The sequence below is a fragment of the Ambystoma mexicanum genome, chromosome 4q, assembly GCF_040938575.1.
Source record: "Ambystoma mexicanum isolate Mex_15411 chromosome 4q, UKY_AmexF1_1, whole genome shotgun sequence".
Taxonomy (NCBI): Eukaryota; Metazoa; Chordata; class Amphibia; order Caudata; family Ambystomatidae; genus Ambystoma; species Ambystoma mexicanum.
Window position 1 is genome coordinate 86,758,842 of NC_090928.1, and position 14,608 is coordinate 86,773,449.

Consider the following 14,608-nt stretch of genomic DNA (forward strand, 5'->3'; position numbering starts at 1 on the left):
AAGAGACTACCTATCTATATCGGAGTCCAGATTATGCGGGCCCTGGGCTAGGGATTGATCCAGCCAATCCTAACCAAGGCCCACAATATTATAGAAAACAAGTCACTTTCTCGGATAGTTCCTCAGATGGGAGTGGGTCTTTCCCCAAACAAAACAATCGAGGTCAAAGAGGACGCCAATGGAACAGAGGTTCATGAAGAGGCAGAAGAGGGCGCCAAAATTGGCATTATCAACAGCATATGCAGATGCCTATGTATGTACCCCAGGGCCCTTACCCGGCCTTTCCTCCCCCCAATCTCCCTTTTCCTCCCACCGAGGTAGGACCACCGCCTTTAGAAAACATGTTCCAGACCAGGAGGCGGTCATACCAACGCTAGCCAATATGTCAGCAGTTTATAACATCTCCAAACGGGCACTTTCCCGAAATGAAATTTTGGTTCTCGAGAAGGGTTTCTTCTTTTTATCCCGATGTGTAATGTGGGATGTTTTTACCCATGCAGCCAAGTCCTACCATAAAACTGTGCAGTACTGGCATGGAAAACATCATGATGGCCAGAACTCCCCAGAGAGTGCACAGGGAAAACGAAGAATAGGCTGCCACCCATTTTTGCCTATGTTGTGAGCACAGGAGGGCACTGCCTAAAACCACCATTGGGCTACACACACAGTAGCCTGAAACCATTGGGAATGGCAATGCTGATTGCCAAAAGCAACCCAGAACTGTGGGGAATTCATTTCCTTAAGGTCAGAAATGGATGCAGTACAGGTGCTCACCACTATCAGAAAGCCGGCGTTTTAAAACCACCAGACTTTTGTGTAAAACTAAACAGATGAACCCAAACCAGGCCCAGGAAAGACTGGATACAATGTAAAACTATATTCTGAAATGACTTGAAGGAAGTAATTATTTAATGTATATATAAAAAATAGCTGCCTGTAAGTTGGATTTGAATGTAGAAAACTGGGAACTAAAGTGACATTTAGCAGAATTCTGCCTGACAACTACCCCCGACAGGAGAAACCGGCTCAGCCACTCTTCCCAAGCCTGGCTGCATCCTGCTGCCCCCACCAAAAGGAGATCACACCTCTCTGATTGAAGTAAGGGAAGGGTACCTGCAGACTGCAGGAGGTTGAACAAAGCCCTGTCCTGGGCTCAGGCAAATGTTATATTGGGGGGGTCGTAAAATGGCTTCCTCTTGGGAGAAACTGGGAGGGGCAGTGCCTGTGAGAGCCAGCTGAGCTTGGGGGAAGTGGATAAACCAGTTATTCCACCATGTGATGTGGGAAGCCACACCCCTTTTTGACCAGGGCATAATTTTAAAAAGATAGATAACTCATAGTGCGGACTGGTCAAAATTATATAAATAATATCATTATTCTTGTGATTTTTCCGTGCACATTTTAAGAGGTGTTAGGACCCTGTGGTGTATTCTGGGGGGTTGCTAGCGGAAAATAGGGTCTTACTCCAAATGTCTGCATGTTAAAAATCTGACACTTCATCAATTAATGTCCATACTCCTTGCACACATTTGTGTAATTTTTGGTAAATGTCCGATATTGGTAAACTGACCAAAAAGCGCAAAATGTGGTCATTTCTGAATCCCAGCTCGCAGGAACATGGGGCTTCAACAGAGACCTGTCTTAATTCATCTCTAACATGTACACGTAATGTCAACCACTTGTGTATCTGGGAAATATATATTTAAATCAAATATAGATTTGTGGGCAAATTGACCAGGGGAGGATCCTCTGACCCATAAACAGACCTCATCATGATGACAATCCATTTCCTTCCCCCAATCATGGGAGAGGGGAGAATTGGGCCAATGATAAGTGAGAGGGGCAGGCTTAGCTAGGCCCAGGCACACACCCATTTTCAAAACACATAAAAGGAACATTGAAACCCAGGTAGAGAGATTCACTTTCCACTTTCTTGCGGGAAGCTTTGCCGGGAGTCTCCAGACTTCAAATCCATCAACCTCCAGAGAGACCAGAGATCCAGAGAGACCAGAGATCCAGAGAGACCAGAACTGTGCAGTGCTGAGAGCAGAACCAGAGACCAGACCGCTGTTCAGAACCACCCGCCGGAAGTCCCGTCCAACCTGACCAGACCTTGACGGCTTATTTCAAAAATATAGTGTGAGTACTCACTGTGCAAAACCAATTTCTTAGTTTAAAATAATCTAATCCAAACTATTTTAGCCTATTAGAACTGCCTCCTAGAATGGTGTCATTCTGTCATCTTTAAAACTGAAACTGTCATCTGTCATTCTGAGCTTTAAATTTCAAATCTGAAAAACTACCTTCACAAAATCGGCCGTATCTCCGGAACCGAGTTTTAACTGTCATCTTAAAGCTAAGATTCTAAGCTTTCCAACGAGCCTAGAACCGACTTCCTACTCCTTATAGTGCCTCCGCAATCACGCTCGAAGCACGCAATTAAATTTGCCGCAATTTGACATTTTGCACAATTTCAGCCACGTGTAAAAATCAGCAGCTCCTTGCTTTCCTTTGCTAAAATTCGTTTTAACCTCCTAGTTACTCATAGAGCATTGCTAAAGTGAGCCTGAACTAATATAAACTAGATATCACCCACCCTGAACCTCTAGAGGGAATTAAAAGCATTTTTAGCAAATTTCTCACTTCATTGTCATCACATTCAAAGCATTTTGGGGCCTGTGTTTCAAACTTCTACCTGTTTTCATCTAAGCTTGCTGGGGGGGGAACTGAAATTCGTATTGTATTTGATTGCATTCCTGAGAACTGTGTGTTCCTCCTTCCATTTCTTACATTGCATAGAGGGGGGGGGGTGAATTGCCAGAGAAAAAGTGATTATATTATCTTTTGCTAAAATCATATCAAGTTATTTCTGTACTGCATTTCATTCCTCATTGCTTTTCCCTTGAAACCATAAAAGTATTTTCGCTGCCTTATCCATCCTATACCAACTCCTCATTGATTGTAAAGAGGTGTGCTAGTGTCAGATTACCCATTGTTGATCAACTTTATATTCATAAGTGTGATATCAATTATTAATTTATTATAAAAGTGGGATATATATATTGTTTAATTTTTTCAAATAAACCTTTTAAATTTGCAAAACAAGCCTACGTCTTGGCTCAATGGTGTCAAGGGGGATTCTAAGAGAGGGGTGTTATACAAGGGTTCATCATCCAGATTATAACTTGCCATAAAAATATATAAATAAGGGCTTCCCTTGGGCATCCCAGATCAGGCACTGACTTAGTGGGATTGCTTGATTGGAGTTACTTACAAAGTGGGGGCTCGTAGCCGGGATATTCTGGATTAGATTTACCACTTGTGCAGCTTAATACAGTGTGTCATCTGACCAGACACACATATCCGGTTAGATCACCACGCTGTTTTACACTGTGAAAGCACTCCTCAAAGGAACGCTCTAAGGAAACGGTCTGTTTTGCAAAATGAAATACAAACTTCTGTAAATCAGGAAGGAACTCAAATTCCAGAATGACGGCCTTGGTAGATATGAATATAGCTAGGGAGCACCTCTTACATAAAACTGTTTGTGAGAGGTGAATGGTCTGAACAGGACCAAAATGTATGGTTGCAGGCGATCACACAACAGGTCACTACGACTGGGTCAGATATGTGGAGAGATCAGGGTCCCTTACATGTGGCCCTGAGTGAACTATATACGGCCCCTAAGGCCAAGGATGAGCACAACAAGATTGCCAGGGTAACGGCATATTTATATTTACATATGGGAGCCATGCAGGACAAATGTGCTGAAGGCCAAGATCTGGCAAATAGGCAACAGATGGTGTTAGAAAAGGCCCAATCTGACCTGGTCTCTTCTGAGCAGATGCTGCACAGAAGCCAGGAGTCAGAAAACGAGAGTAGACAATACATCATTAAAATTAAAGAGGATATGGATATCCTGCAACAGGAAAAGGCTGACCAGGATACCAGAATTCTGGCTTTGCAGAAGGAGCACCAAGACAGTTTGGACTCCTTACTGCAGAGCCAGAAAAAGCTGGAGCAACAGATAGATTTCAACAGGGCATGCACAAAGCAGGTAGCCACCCTGCAAAGCCAATTGGATAGAGAAAAAGAGGAGAGCAATAAACTGATTCTGAAAGATCTGGACACCCAGACAGAATTTCAGGAAGAGCGCCAGAAAGCTGGTGCCTTTCAAAGGCAGAGGGACGACCTGGCGGCACAGATGCAGGCTCTTAGTCAGGAAAGGGACACCTTAGGCCAGGAAGGCTGCCAATTAAAAGAAAAAATTTAAGAAAATCACCTGGCCCTCCAGGGGCTGGATGACCTCCAAAAACAGCATCACGACTTGCTAGAGCATCCCAGGAGGGTGGCGGAGGCTCTGGCAAGAAAGGAGCAGGCCAGTAGGGATGGGACTCAGGAGCTAACCCTCCTGCAGCAGAGACTAGCCCAATACTCCAGGACCAATCAGGAGGCACAGAGAGAGAATGAGGCTCTCTGTCAGCACAATGATAGGCTCCAGCAACAGGTAGCCATGCAGGAGAGACTGATCGAGTCTAGTAAGGCCTTAACTGAGGAACTGAACGCGCAGGCTCTTGCATTGCAACAGGGAGCAGGGACTGATAGAGATGAGGTTCGCTGGTAAAGGGAAACACCTGAGCATAACCTCAGGAGCCCTGGCACCAGAGGCCTTCATCTCTCCCAGTCCCTGGACTCTGCCACCCCCATGTCCCCTGGCACGCATGAGCACAGGGCCACAGGAATGGCAGAGTACTATCCAGCCAAAAGTATGGGGCTCATAGGCCAGTACCACCCAGGAATGGAGGGGCGGGCATCCGGGTATGGGCACCCGAGCACAGTGCAATTTAGTGGGGAACCCCAGGAGAGTAGGCCCATTAAGGGCATCCTGAAAACCTCTGCCCAGTTAGGTCAGTGGGGGGGGGGGTACCCATCAAATCCTGGCAGCAAGGAGGGATCTGAAGACTCCTCTGAGCGTTACAGGACACAGGAGACCAGGTCCCCACATTCTGCCAGCCATTCCCAGGCTCGCAGAATCCGGGAAAACCTGGAAGATCAGACGGGCACCTCTGGGAGCAGTGCTTCGGAGTCAGAGGATGAATGGACCAGGGTGATCCGAACCAAAACGGCCAATAAGGCAAAAAGGGCCTTGCTTAAAGACCCATTGAAACAAATAAAGGCAATAAGGAGTGTCATCACGCCTTATCATAAGAACGCCAAGTATTCTTTTTGGGAACACTTGGAGCTCTATGAGCAAATGATGGAGACTTTCCATTTGAAGGACAGCAGTAGCTGCATCCAGTATGTCAAATGTACATTCTCCCCGGAATACTCCAGTTTCTTTGCAGGGCTGGAGGACCAAAACCATTCAAGATGGTCCGCATATAGGGCGGCCATCGTGAAACATTTTTCTGTTCACAGAAATCCTCAAGAGGCTCACAAGGCAGCCTACAATTTGCAATGTGGGGAGGATCAGGCCCCACAAGAGTTTGTGCAAGAATTAAAACGTGCTTTTGCGCAGACCACCAGAAGGGTGCGCACGGATAGCAGAGAATTTCTCAATACTTTTTTCCATGCCTTGCCCAAATACATCATGACCCAGCTAGTGAGAGATTTTCACGAGAAGAGGTCACTAGACTGGGTCATTGAACAGGCTACGCGGATCTATGAGGTGCAGAAGCCCATAGAAAATAAAAGTAATGTGCAGAAAAACCCCAAAACCAACAGCACCCCTGCTGCTGCCAAGGTGGCGGAGGTAAAGGTTGCCCCCGTTGTAGATTTGGAGATGGGGGGGCCTAAAAACCTGCCTGCACCAAATAATTCACAGCCCAGAAGGCCCTTGGGCCAGTCACAGACAGGGAGTCGATGAGGTAGTCCCACAAATGGGGTCCCCCGCTCCCCTGACTATGTAAGTCCCCGCTACAAGGGAAACCGACCAATCCTGGGTTATGTGTGGACTCCTCCAGTCCAAGGGGGGGGATCCAGCCAAGCACCTGACCCAGGGAACTTCCCCCCCAACTTCCCACAGGAGGGCAGAAATTCCCCAAACACTGGGCAGAACTTTTTTCCCAGGTATCCACCCAATTTCCAACCCCAAAACCATCCATCCTTCTTTCCCCAATTCCCTGAGCCCAGACAACCTAATCCGGGAGAGGGGAGGCCAAGGGTGGAGGGGTACCCAAATCTTCCCAATCCGGGGTATTACCAGAGAAGGGATAGCTACCCTTCCCGGGATCAGCCCAGGGGAGAAAATAGAGCCCCGTATCAGCCTGAGTGGGTTTCACAACTTGAGCGCCAGGTCCAAAATATGACACGGGATCTGGGGCACATACTGAGGGCTCAACAGAACCCTCAGATGAGTATGCCACCGCAGAATGCCCAAAACTCTGGGCCTGGTGCTCCAGAACAATGACGGGGGCAGCACCCCGATAACCCACCGGTTCCCAGGGAGGAGGTACAAGGGGAAGGGGGGTGTAAAGCCTTGGAGGAAGCTTCCTTCCCAACTTGTAAACAGCCCCTGAAAACCAGGAACCGGAAACAAAATCTCCTACCCCTGAAAGCCTGCCACCCAAAGAGCAAAGAGGAGGTAGGAGAAACAAAGGACCCAAACAGACCCACTTTGTGGAGGAGGTACAGGTCTTCCAATTTGAGGGAGAGGGATCCTCAGAGGATCCTGGGAAAAGAATCTTCTCCTTCAGAGATGGGGGAACTTCTCCCAAGGAAAAATGGGTCCCAAGAGATTCCAATCCAGACTGGGTAGATGTGGGGATTGAGCTGTCACCACCCATCATCCTATCCCGGAACCAACAAAACCAAAAACCCCTGGTTCAAACCCATCGTGGTGACTGCCTCCCAAAAGGCAGGGGCGGCCCAGAACCGGAACCAGGGGAACCTAAAACCGAATCAACAGACTGGGTAGATGTGGGGATTGAGCTGTCGCCGCCCATCTTTCTATCCCAGAACCACCAATACCAAAATTCCATGGGTCAAACCCATCCTGATGACTGCTTCCAAAAAGGGGGGGCTGGCCCAGAACCCGAAACCATTTCCAGTTGCCAACTTTTTCTTTCAGATTCCCCAGGCTCTCCACAGAATTCTGCCCATCTCTTCGCTAGCAATGTCCAAAACCAGAAAATTAGCCCACCAGTTGTCCAAAAATGTGCTTTATCTGTGCCCCCTTGAGGAGAAGGAGGGAAGATACTATGCCCCGGTACAAGTACAGGGGCAGGGTACAATTTTCGCACTGGTGGACACTGGATTCCAAGCTACCCTTCTGTCCAAAAGGGCCTTTGATGAACTAAATGCAGGAAGGGGGGAGAATTACCATATTCCTCTCACCTCTCTTTCTGGACAACTGCAGAACTTTGACGGGAACGAAATTCCTGTCGAGGGGACTGCAGATTTGGACATCAAAATTCGGCGACACAAGGTGAAACACCCGGTCATAGTAGTGACTCCAGAGGGCACCCCTTGTTTACTAGGGAACGACCTCCTGAGAAGGTTGTCACCCCTAATAGATTGTCTAAACAAGGTCCTCTGGACCCAGACTAGCCGACCAATAAAATTAAAACAGAGTGTCAACCGTGTTAGTTTAAATGGCACCTGCCACATGGTTGAACAAAAATCTGATCAAGTAGAATTTCACTTCCAGAACAACCAAATTCCAGACGTGACAGTAATAGCAGTAGGACAACAGACTGGTGATGGGGGGTCCTCTCTATTTCTGAAAATCAACCTTCCTTCCAGTTTAAGGTGGTATTCCACACTGGAAGGAAACGCTCTGAAATTCTTTACCAATCCACATTCAGACACTCCCACTCCTATAGTCCAGAAAGATGTGAAATCAGCTCAGAGCCTGGCTGATATTCTGCAAATTGGAGAGCAGTTGTTCATCCCTGTTCAGTTAAATGATGGGAAGGACTCTGTTCTCGCTCGATTGTGTGTGAACAACGGTAAGAGCTTCATCAGCGAAGCCATGTTCCGCCAACTCCCAAAAGATCCAGCCATTCCCACATTCAAACTGATAGACAAATGGGAAATGGATCTGGAAACACCCAATTCCAAACATCTCCTGCCAAAATCTCCATTGCCAACAAGAGCATAGTCCATAATTGTTGGGTCCTGCGAGACGTCACTGCCGCCTTTTACTTAGGCAGTGACATTCTCAATCGCTTCGCCATTAGTTTGGACCTAATAAACTTCAAAGCTTGGTCCCGATTAGCGGATAATCCCATGGGCTTTGATGATTCGGAAAAAGCATTTAGGTCAGCTCAATTGCTACCTTATGCAGTTGAAATTCAGATTAAAGAGGAAGTCACCATCCCAGAAAGGACCCGACAATTCGCCCTGGAAGTGAAAGTTAAAAGAGGACAAAAATTGAAAAACCCTGATGCTTACATTCATCTAAATGCTTCTCTCCAACAGCAAGGGTTAGGGGTAAACCCAACACCATTATTCAGCATAGAACATGACACCATTCCAATAGAGGTGGATAACAGCGACTTAAAGAGTATTACTCTAGCCGCAGGCACCATTATTGGAATGGCGGTTGATGACCGACATTTCTCCATTGATTTAGGAAATGAACTGTTAGGACCAATCCCCAAGGACTGTTTTGACAGTGACAGTGATGACAATACAACACCAGACAGGATTTTCACCCGGCATGGGGGGAACTTCCTGGTGTACACTTCTTGCCCTTATGGTAAGGAAGATGTGACTTGTGACTTCAGGAGGGATGAGGTGATTTTCCAGGTCTATGAGGGCTGCCTTTCCCACCTGAAGCCTCCAGTCCAAATCTGCACTCTGACCAGGGACTTCTCCACCCAGCTGGAGGAGGCCGCTGAGATAGCCAAACCAGAAGTCTTTCCAGGCTTCAGGCAGATGGTGGAAGAGAGAGTCAACCTAGCTGATGCATGTGTGACTCTGGAACAAAAGCAAAAGTTGAAACAAGTTTTCTTGGATTTCGAAGATCTCTTTGCAGTAGACTCATGACTGTGGTCGCACCGACATCCACACAACAACAATTCCCACGGACCCTGGCATGACTCCAGTGTTTGTGAAGCAATATCGCCTGCCTCTCACATCCATGGAGTCCCTTACTGAAATAATTAAGAACCTTGAGTCCCGGGGGATAATCTGTCCAGTCCACAGAACTTTCAATAATCTGGTGCTGGGAATATTGAAGCCAAACGGCCAGTGGAGACTCTGCGCCGACCTTAGGGAGCTCAACAAACAGGTCCATACTTCACAATGCCCTCTTCCCTACATTGACCAAGGGCTGGCCCAGATCCAGGGTTCACTGGTATTCACTGCAATAGACCTGACCAATGGATACTGGACCGTGCCTGTCAGTAGGGAGGACCAATACAAACTGGCTTTTACCTTTGGGGGCCAGCAGTACACATGGACACAGACTCCCTTCGGATACCTCAACTCCGGCAATGAATTCAACATTTTCTTACATAAGGCCATGCCCAACCTGGGTGCGAGGGGTAACCTGGCTTATGTAGATGATGTCCTCATCAAAAGTTCATCTGTGGAGGAACACATAGCGGAGATCCGTTATGTTCTGACACAGTTGAGGGCCGCTGCAGCAAAACTTTCCTTTCAGAAAGCACAGTGGTGTAGAACCCGTGTTAATTTCTTGGGGCATGAGATTACTCCTCAGGGTACTGTCCCCAAGAAAAGAAAGTGGAAGCACTTCAGAAACTGAAAGACCCCACCACTCTGCGGGAACTAAGGAGCCTCCTTGGACTGATTAATTACAGCAGAAAGTTCATTGAGGGCTACGCAGAGATCATCAGACCCCTGATTCATCTCTTGAAGGGGGGGGTCAAGTGGGAATGGGGTCCAGAACAATCCGAGGCAGTAAGACAACTCAAGAGAAGCCTCTCACAAGCACCTTGCCTAGCTTACCCTGTCAGAAACAAGGAGTTCTTCCTGGGGACAGGGTCCTCTAATACGTGCTTGACGGCAGTATTATACCAAAAGCATGACAAGATCAATAAAGTAATCTCCTATGCGAGCAAAACTTTATCCTCTGTGGAGGAAAAATTCAACGATTGTGAGAAGGCACTCCTGGCAACGGTGTGGGCATTGAAGAATTACCGCCTGTTTATCCAGGGGGAACACATCATAGTGGAGACTCCACACCAGCCTCTGCAATATCTCCAAAGTGACAGAATCCGGGCCTGAAAAGTGAATAATTCCCAAATTACTTCCTGGATTCTGTCAATGCAAGGCTTTCCTGTGGAGGTCAGATATGGCCAAAACAAGAAGAGTCCCTCGCGCAAAGTCTGGCTGATTTGCATGATTGTGCCAGAGAAAACTGTCTTGAGGACGAAAGTCTAAAAATCAAGGACAACATGGAGGCATACCTTAATTCCCCACACAAAGTCTTTGAAGAAGACAAGTGTGAGGGAATGCCCACTGTCTATGTGGATGGATGCTCTTACCACGTTGACAACAACGGGGAGAAAGAACTGGTGGCTGGCGTAGGGAATGCATGGGTGAAGGAGTTTCCAGAACCCTCCGCTGGATACAGAATTGGTCCCCGAAGTAGTCAGGTGGCAGAATTGATGGCTGTGCATCAGGCCATCCTCACTGCTGTCCAACATCAACTCCACAAACTGGTCAAATAACAAACCCCTGAAACATGGGAAGCTAATCCAAAATATTGATGATCTGGTCACATCGAATGGGATGACCATCTACTGGAAAAAGATCAAAGGTCATTCCAAAGTAGAGGGACCAGACAAAACTGGAAATGACTTAGCTGATCAGCTGGCCAAAACCGGGGCCATCCAAGGGGATCTAATTGAGATTGAGTCCCTGTTGGGCGAAATCCAGTTCACTGCTATCACTAGGTCCCAGACAAATGCTCACAATGATCTTTCAATGGCACAATGGAGTAAGGAGACCCCTGAGGCTGATTTAATTACAGCTCAGAAGGGGGATCCAATAATTGGTAAGTTTTACCAACACATTGAGGACCCTGAGAACTTTCCCCTGACGGATACCGATTACATTGGGAAAGAGGACCTAAGAGTGTTGATGAAATGTCCAAAAATGTTCTGAATCCAAGACGGTTTGTTGGTAAGGAAATCCCAAGCTGGCCATGATCAGTGGGTGGTTCCTACCTCATTCCGAAGCCTGATTTTTTAATGCACGCCCATTATGCGGCCACCACCGGTCATAGGGGGTTTCATACAACACTTGAAATCTTAAGAGAGATTGCATACTGGCCACACATGGGGCAGGACCTCGACCAATACTTGAAGGAGTGTCTTGTGTGTGCATAATTTCAGCCAACATCCCTCACACACCGGGCGCCTCTCCAAAAGAGGGGGATGACACTCCCATGGTCAGATTTGCAAATCGACTTTGTAGGCCCTGTAATTCACTCGTCTAGAGGAAACAAGTACATGTTGACGGTTACATGCTTGTTTACCAAGTGGGTGGAATGTCTCCCGGCCCCAAACTGCAAGGCAGGACCAGCAGCTGCCCTGATGATTAACCACATCCTTTCCCGTTTTGGTCTACCTCAAAGGATTGAGTCAGACAGGGGTGGCCACTTCACCAGTGAAGTAATGACAAAGATGTGGGAGATACTGGGGGTCAAAAGGAAGCTACATATTGCTTACAGGCCAGCTTCTTCTGGAGCAGTAGAGAGATACAACCAAACCATTGTGAGCATATTAAAAAAGTTTGTGGCAGATTCTGGGCCAAGTTGGGATATCCGACTACCTCTGGTCCTAATGGCCATCAGATCTACCCCTTCATCTGCAACTAAAATGTCACCATTTGGGTTGATGACTGGACGCAAGATGGTGCTTCCCCAGCATTTGCTCTACAGGACCCAAGAGCAGACACTGATAAATGCCTCCACAACTCATGAGTATGTGGAGAATTTAAGGAAACACCTTCAACATGCTTTTGCCTATGCACAGCGGAATCTAGAAAGATCAGCTGATAACATGAAAACCCACTACGACCTGAAGACCACCAGGAAGGAATATACTGTGGGAGACCGGGTCTATCTATACTATTTCCAAAGGAACCAGGCCAAACAGCGAAAATGTTTGCCTACATGGAAGGGACCGTTGGAAATTATAGACAAAATCTCCCCTGTAGCCTATAAGATCCGCATCCCTAAAGGTCGTCTGGCGGAAGGGGAAGATAAGTGGGTCCATATAAATCAGGTAAAGTGTTGCCATCCTAGGCACACTCTGCAACAACTGGAGGAATCCTCTGGAATCCCAGAGGGGGACGCCCCAGATCAATAAAAGCTCCAACCCTAAAATATTCCACATACCAAAAATATAGTAACCTAATGTCAATATTTCCTGTTATATCTTGTTTTTAAAACAAGACTGAAAAATGTAACCGGATGTATAAAATGTATGTGTTCGCCACACCATTAATAGGGTGGAGAAATGTCTACGAATAGGTATTGCCGCTTTTGCTTTATCATCCTAGGAGAGATGAAACCACGGAGACTGACCAAGGAGGCGACCTGGGGACCGGGAGCGAAGATCCGAGGGGCCCGGGGTACCGCCCAATCCTCCCATCAGGACCAGCAAGGAGAACTGATTGATCGACTGGAGGGAGGAAAAGATGCTGAACAGTGCCATCTACGGAATTGGAAGAAGATGAGGCGAACATCCCAGATCTTGCGAGTTCCATCAGTGAAAGATCAGAATGGCCATCGCAAGAGGGGGGACTTGTGGGATGTTTTTACCCATGCCGCCAAGCCCTACCATAAAACTCTGCAGTACTGGCATGGAAAACGTCATGATGGCCAGAACTCCCCAGAGAGTGCACAGGGAAAACATGAAGAATAGGCTGCCACCCATTTTTGCCTATGTTGTGAGCACAGGAGGGCACTGCCTAAAACCACCATTAGGCTACACACACAGTAGCCTGAAACCATTGGGAATGGCAATGCTGATTGCCAAAAGAAACCCAGAACTGTGGGGAATTCATTTTCTTAAGGTCAGAAATGGATGCAGTACGGGTGCTCACCACTATCAGAAAGCCGGCGTTTTAAAACCACCAGACTTTTGTGTAAAACTGAACAGATGAACCCAAACCAGGCCAAGGAAAGACTTGCTAAGAGGTGGATACAATGTAAAACTGTATTCTGAAATGACTTGAAGGAAGTAATTATTTAATGTATATATAAAAAATAGCTGCATGTAAATTGGATTTGAATGTAGAAAACTGGGAACTAAAGTGACATTTAGCTGAATTCTGCCTGACAACTACCCCCTACAGGAGAAACTGGCTCAGCCACTCTTCCCAGGCCTGGCTGCATCCTGCTGCCCCCACCAAAAGGAGATCACACCTCTCTGATTGAATTAAGGGAGGGGTACCTGCAGACTGCAGGAGGTTGAACAAAGCCCTGTCCTGGGCTCAGGCAAATGTTATATTGGGGGGTCGTAAAATGGCTTCCTCTTGGGAGAAACTGGGAGGGGCAGTGCCACACCCCTTTTTGACCAGGGCATAATTTTAAAAAGATAGATAACTCATAGTGCGGACTGGTCCAAATTATATAAATAATATCATTATTCGTGTGATTTTTCCGTGCACCTTTTAAGAGGTGTTAGGACCCCGTGGTGTATTCTGGGGGGTTGCTAGCGGAAAATAGGGTCTTACTCCAAATGTCTGTATGTTAAAAATCTGACACTTCATCAATTAATGTCCATACTCCTTGCGCACATTTGTGTAATTTTTGGTAAATGTCCGATATTGGTAAACCGACCAAAAAGCGCAAAATGTGGTCCTTTCTGAATCCCAGCTCGCAGGAACATGGGGCTTGAACAGAGACCTGTCTTAATTCATCTCTAACATGTACATGTAATGTCAACCACTTGTGTATCTGGGAAATATGTATTTGAATCAAATATAGATTTGTGGGCAAATTGACCAGGGGAGGATCCTGTGACCCATAAACAGACCTCATCATGATGACAATCCATTTCCTTCCCCCAATCATGGGAGAGGGGAGAATTGGGCCAATGATAAGTGAGAGGGGCAGGCTTAGCTAGGCCCAGGCACACACCCATTTTCAAAACACATAAAAGGAACATTGAAACCCAGGTAGAGAGATTCACTTTCCACTTTCTTGCGGGACGCTTTGCTGGGAGACTCCAGACTTCAAATCCATCAACCTCCAGAGAGACCAGAGATCCAGAGAGACCAGAGATCCAGAGAGACCAGAACTGTGCAGTGCTGAGAGCAGAACCAGAGACCAGACCGCTGTTCAGAACCACCCGCCAGAAGTCCCGTCCAACCTGACCAGAACTTGATGGCTTATTTTAAAAATATAGTGTGAGTACTCACTGTGCAAAACCAATTTCTTAGTTTAAAATAATCTAATCCAAACTATTTTAGCCTATTAGAACTGCCTCCTAGAATGGTGTCATTCTGTCATCTTTAAAACTGAAACTGTCATCTGTCATTCTGAGCTTTAAATTTCAAATCCGAAAAACTACCTTCACGAAATCGGCCGTATCTCCAGAACAGTGCTAGGAGCGATTTTTAACTGTCACCTTAAAGCTAAGATTCTAAGCTACTCCTTATAGTGCCTCCGCAATCACGCTCGACT

General features: G+C 46.8%; 1 protein-coding gene across 6 annotated transcripts in view; it reads right to left on the minus strand.

Moving 5' to 3' along the window:
- Positions 1 to 14,608, minus strand: part of TPD52L1 (TPD52 like 1) — a 1,079,922-nt gene that overhangs the window by 771,884 nt on the left and 293,430 nt on the right. The gene's annotated exons all lie outside the window — the stretch shown is intronic.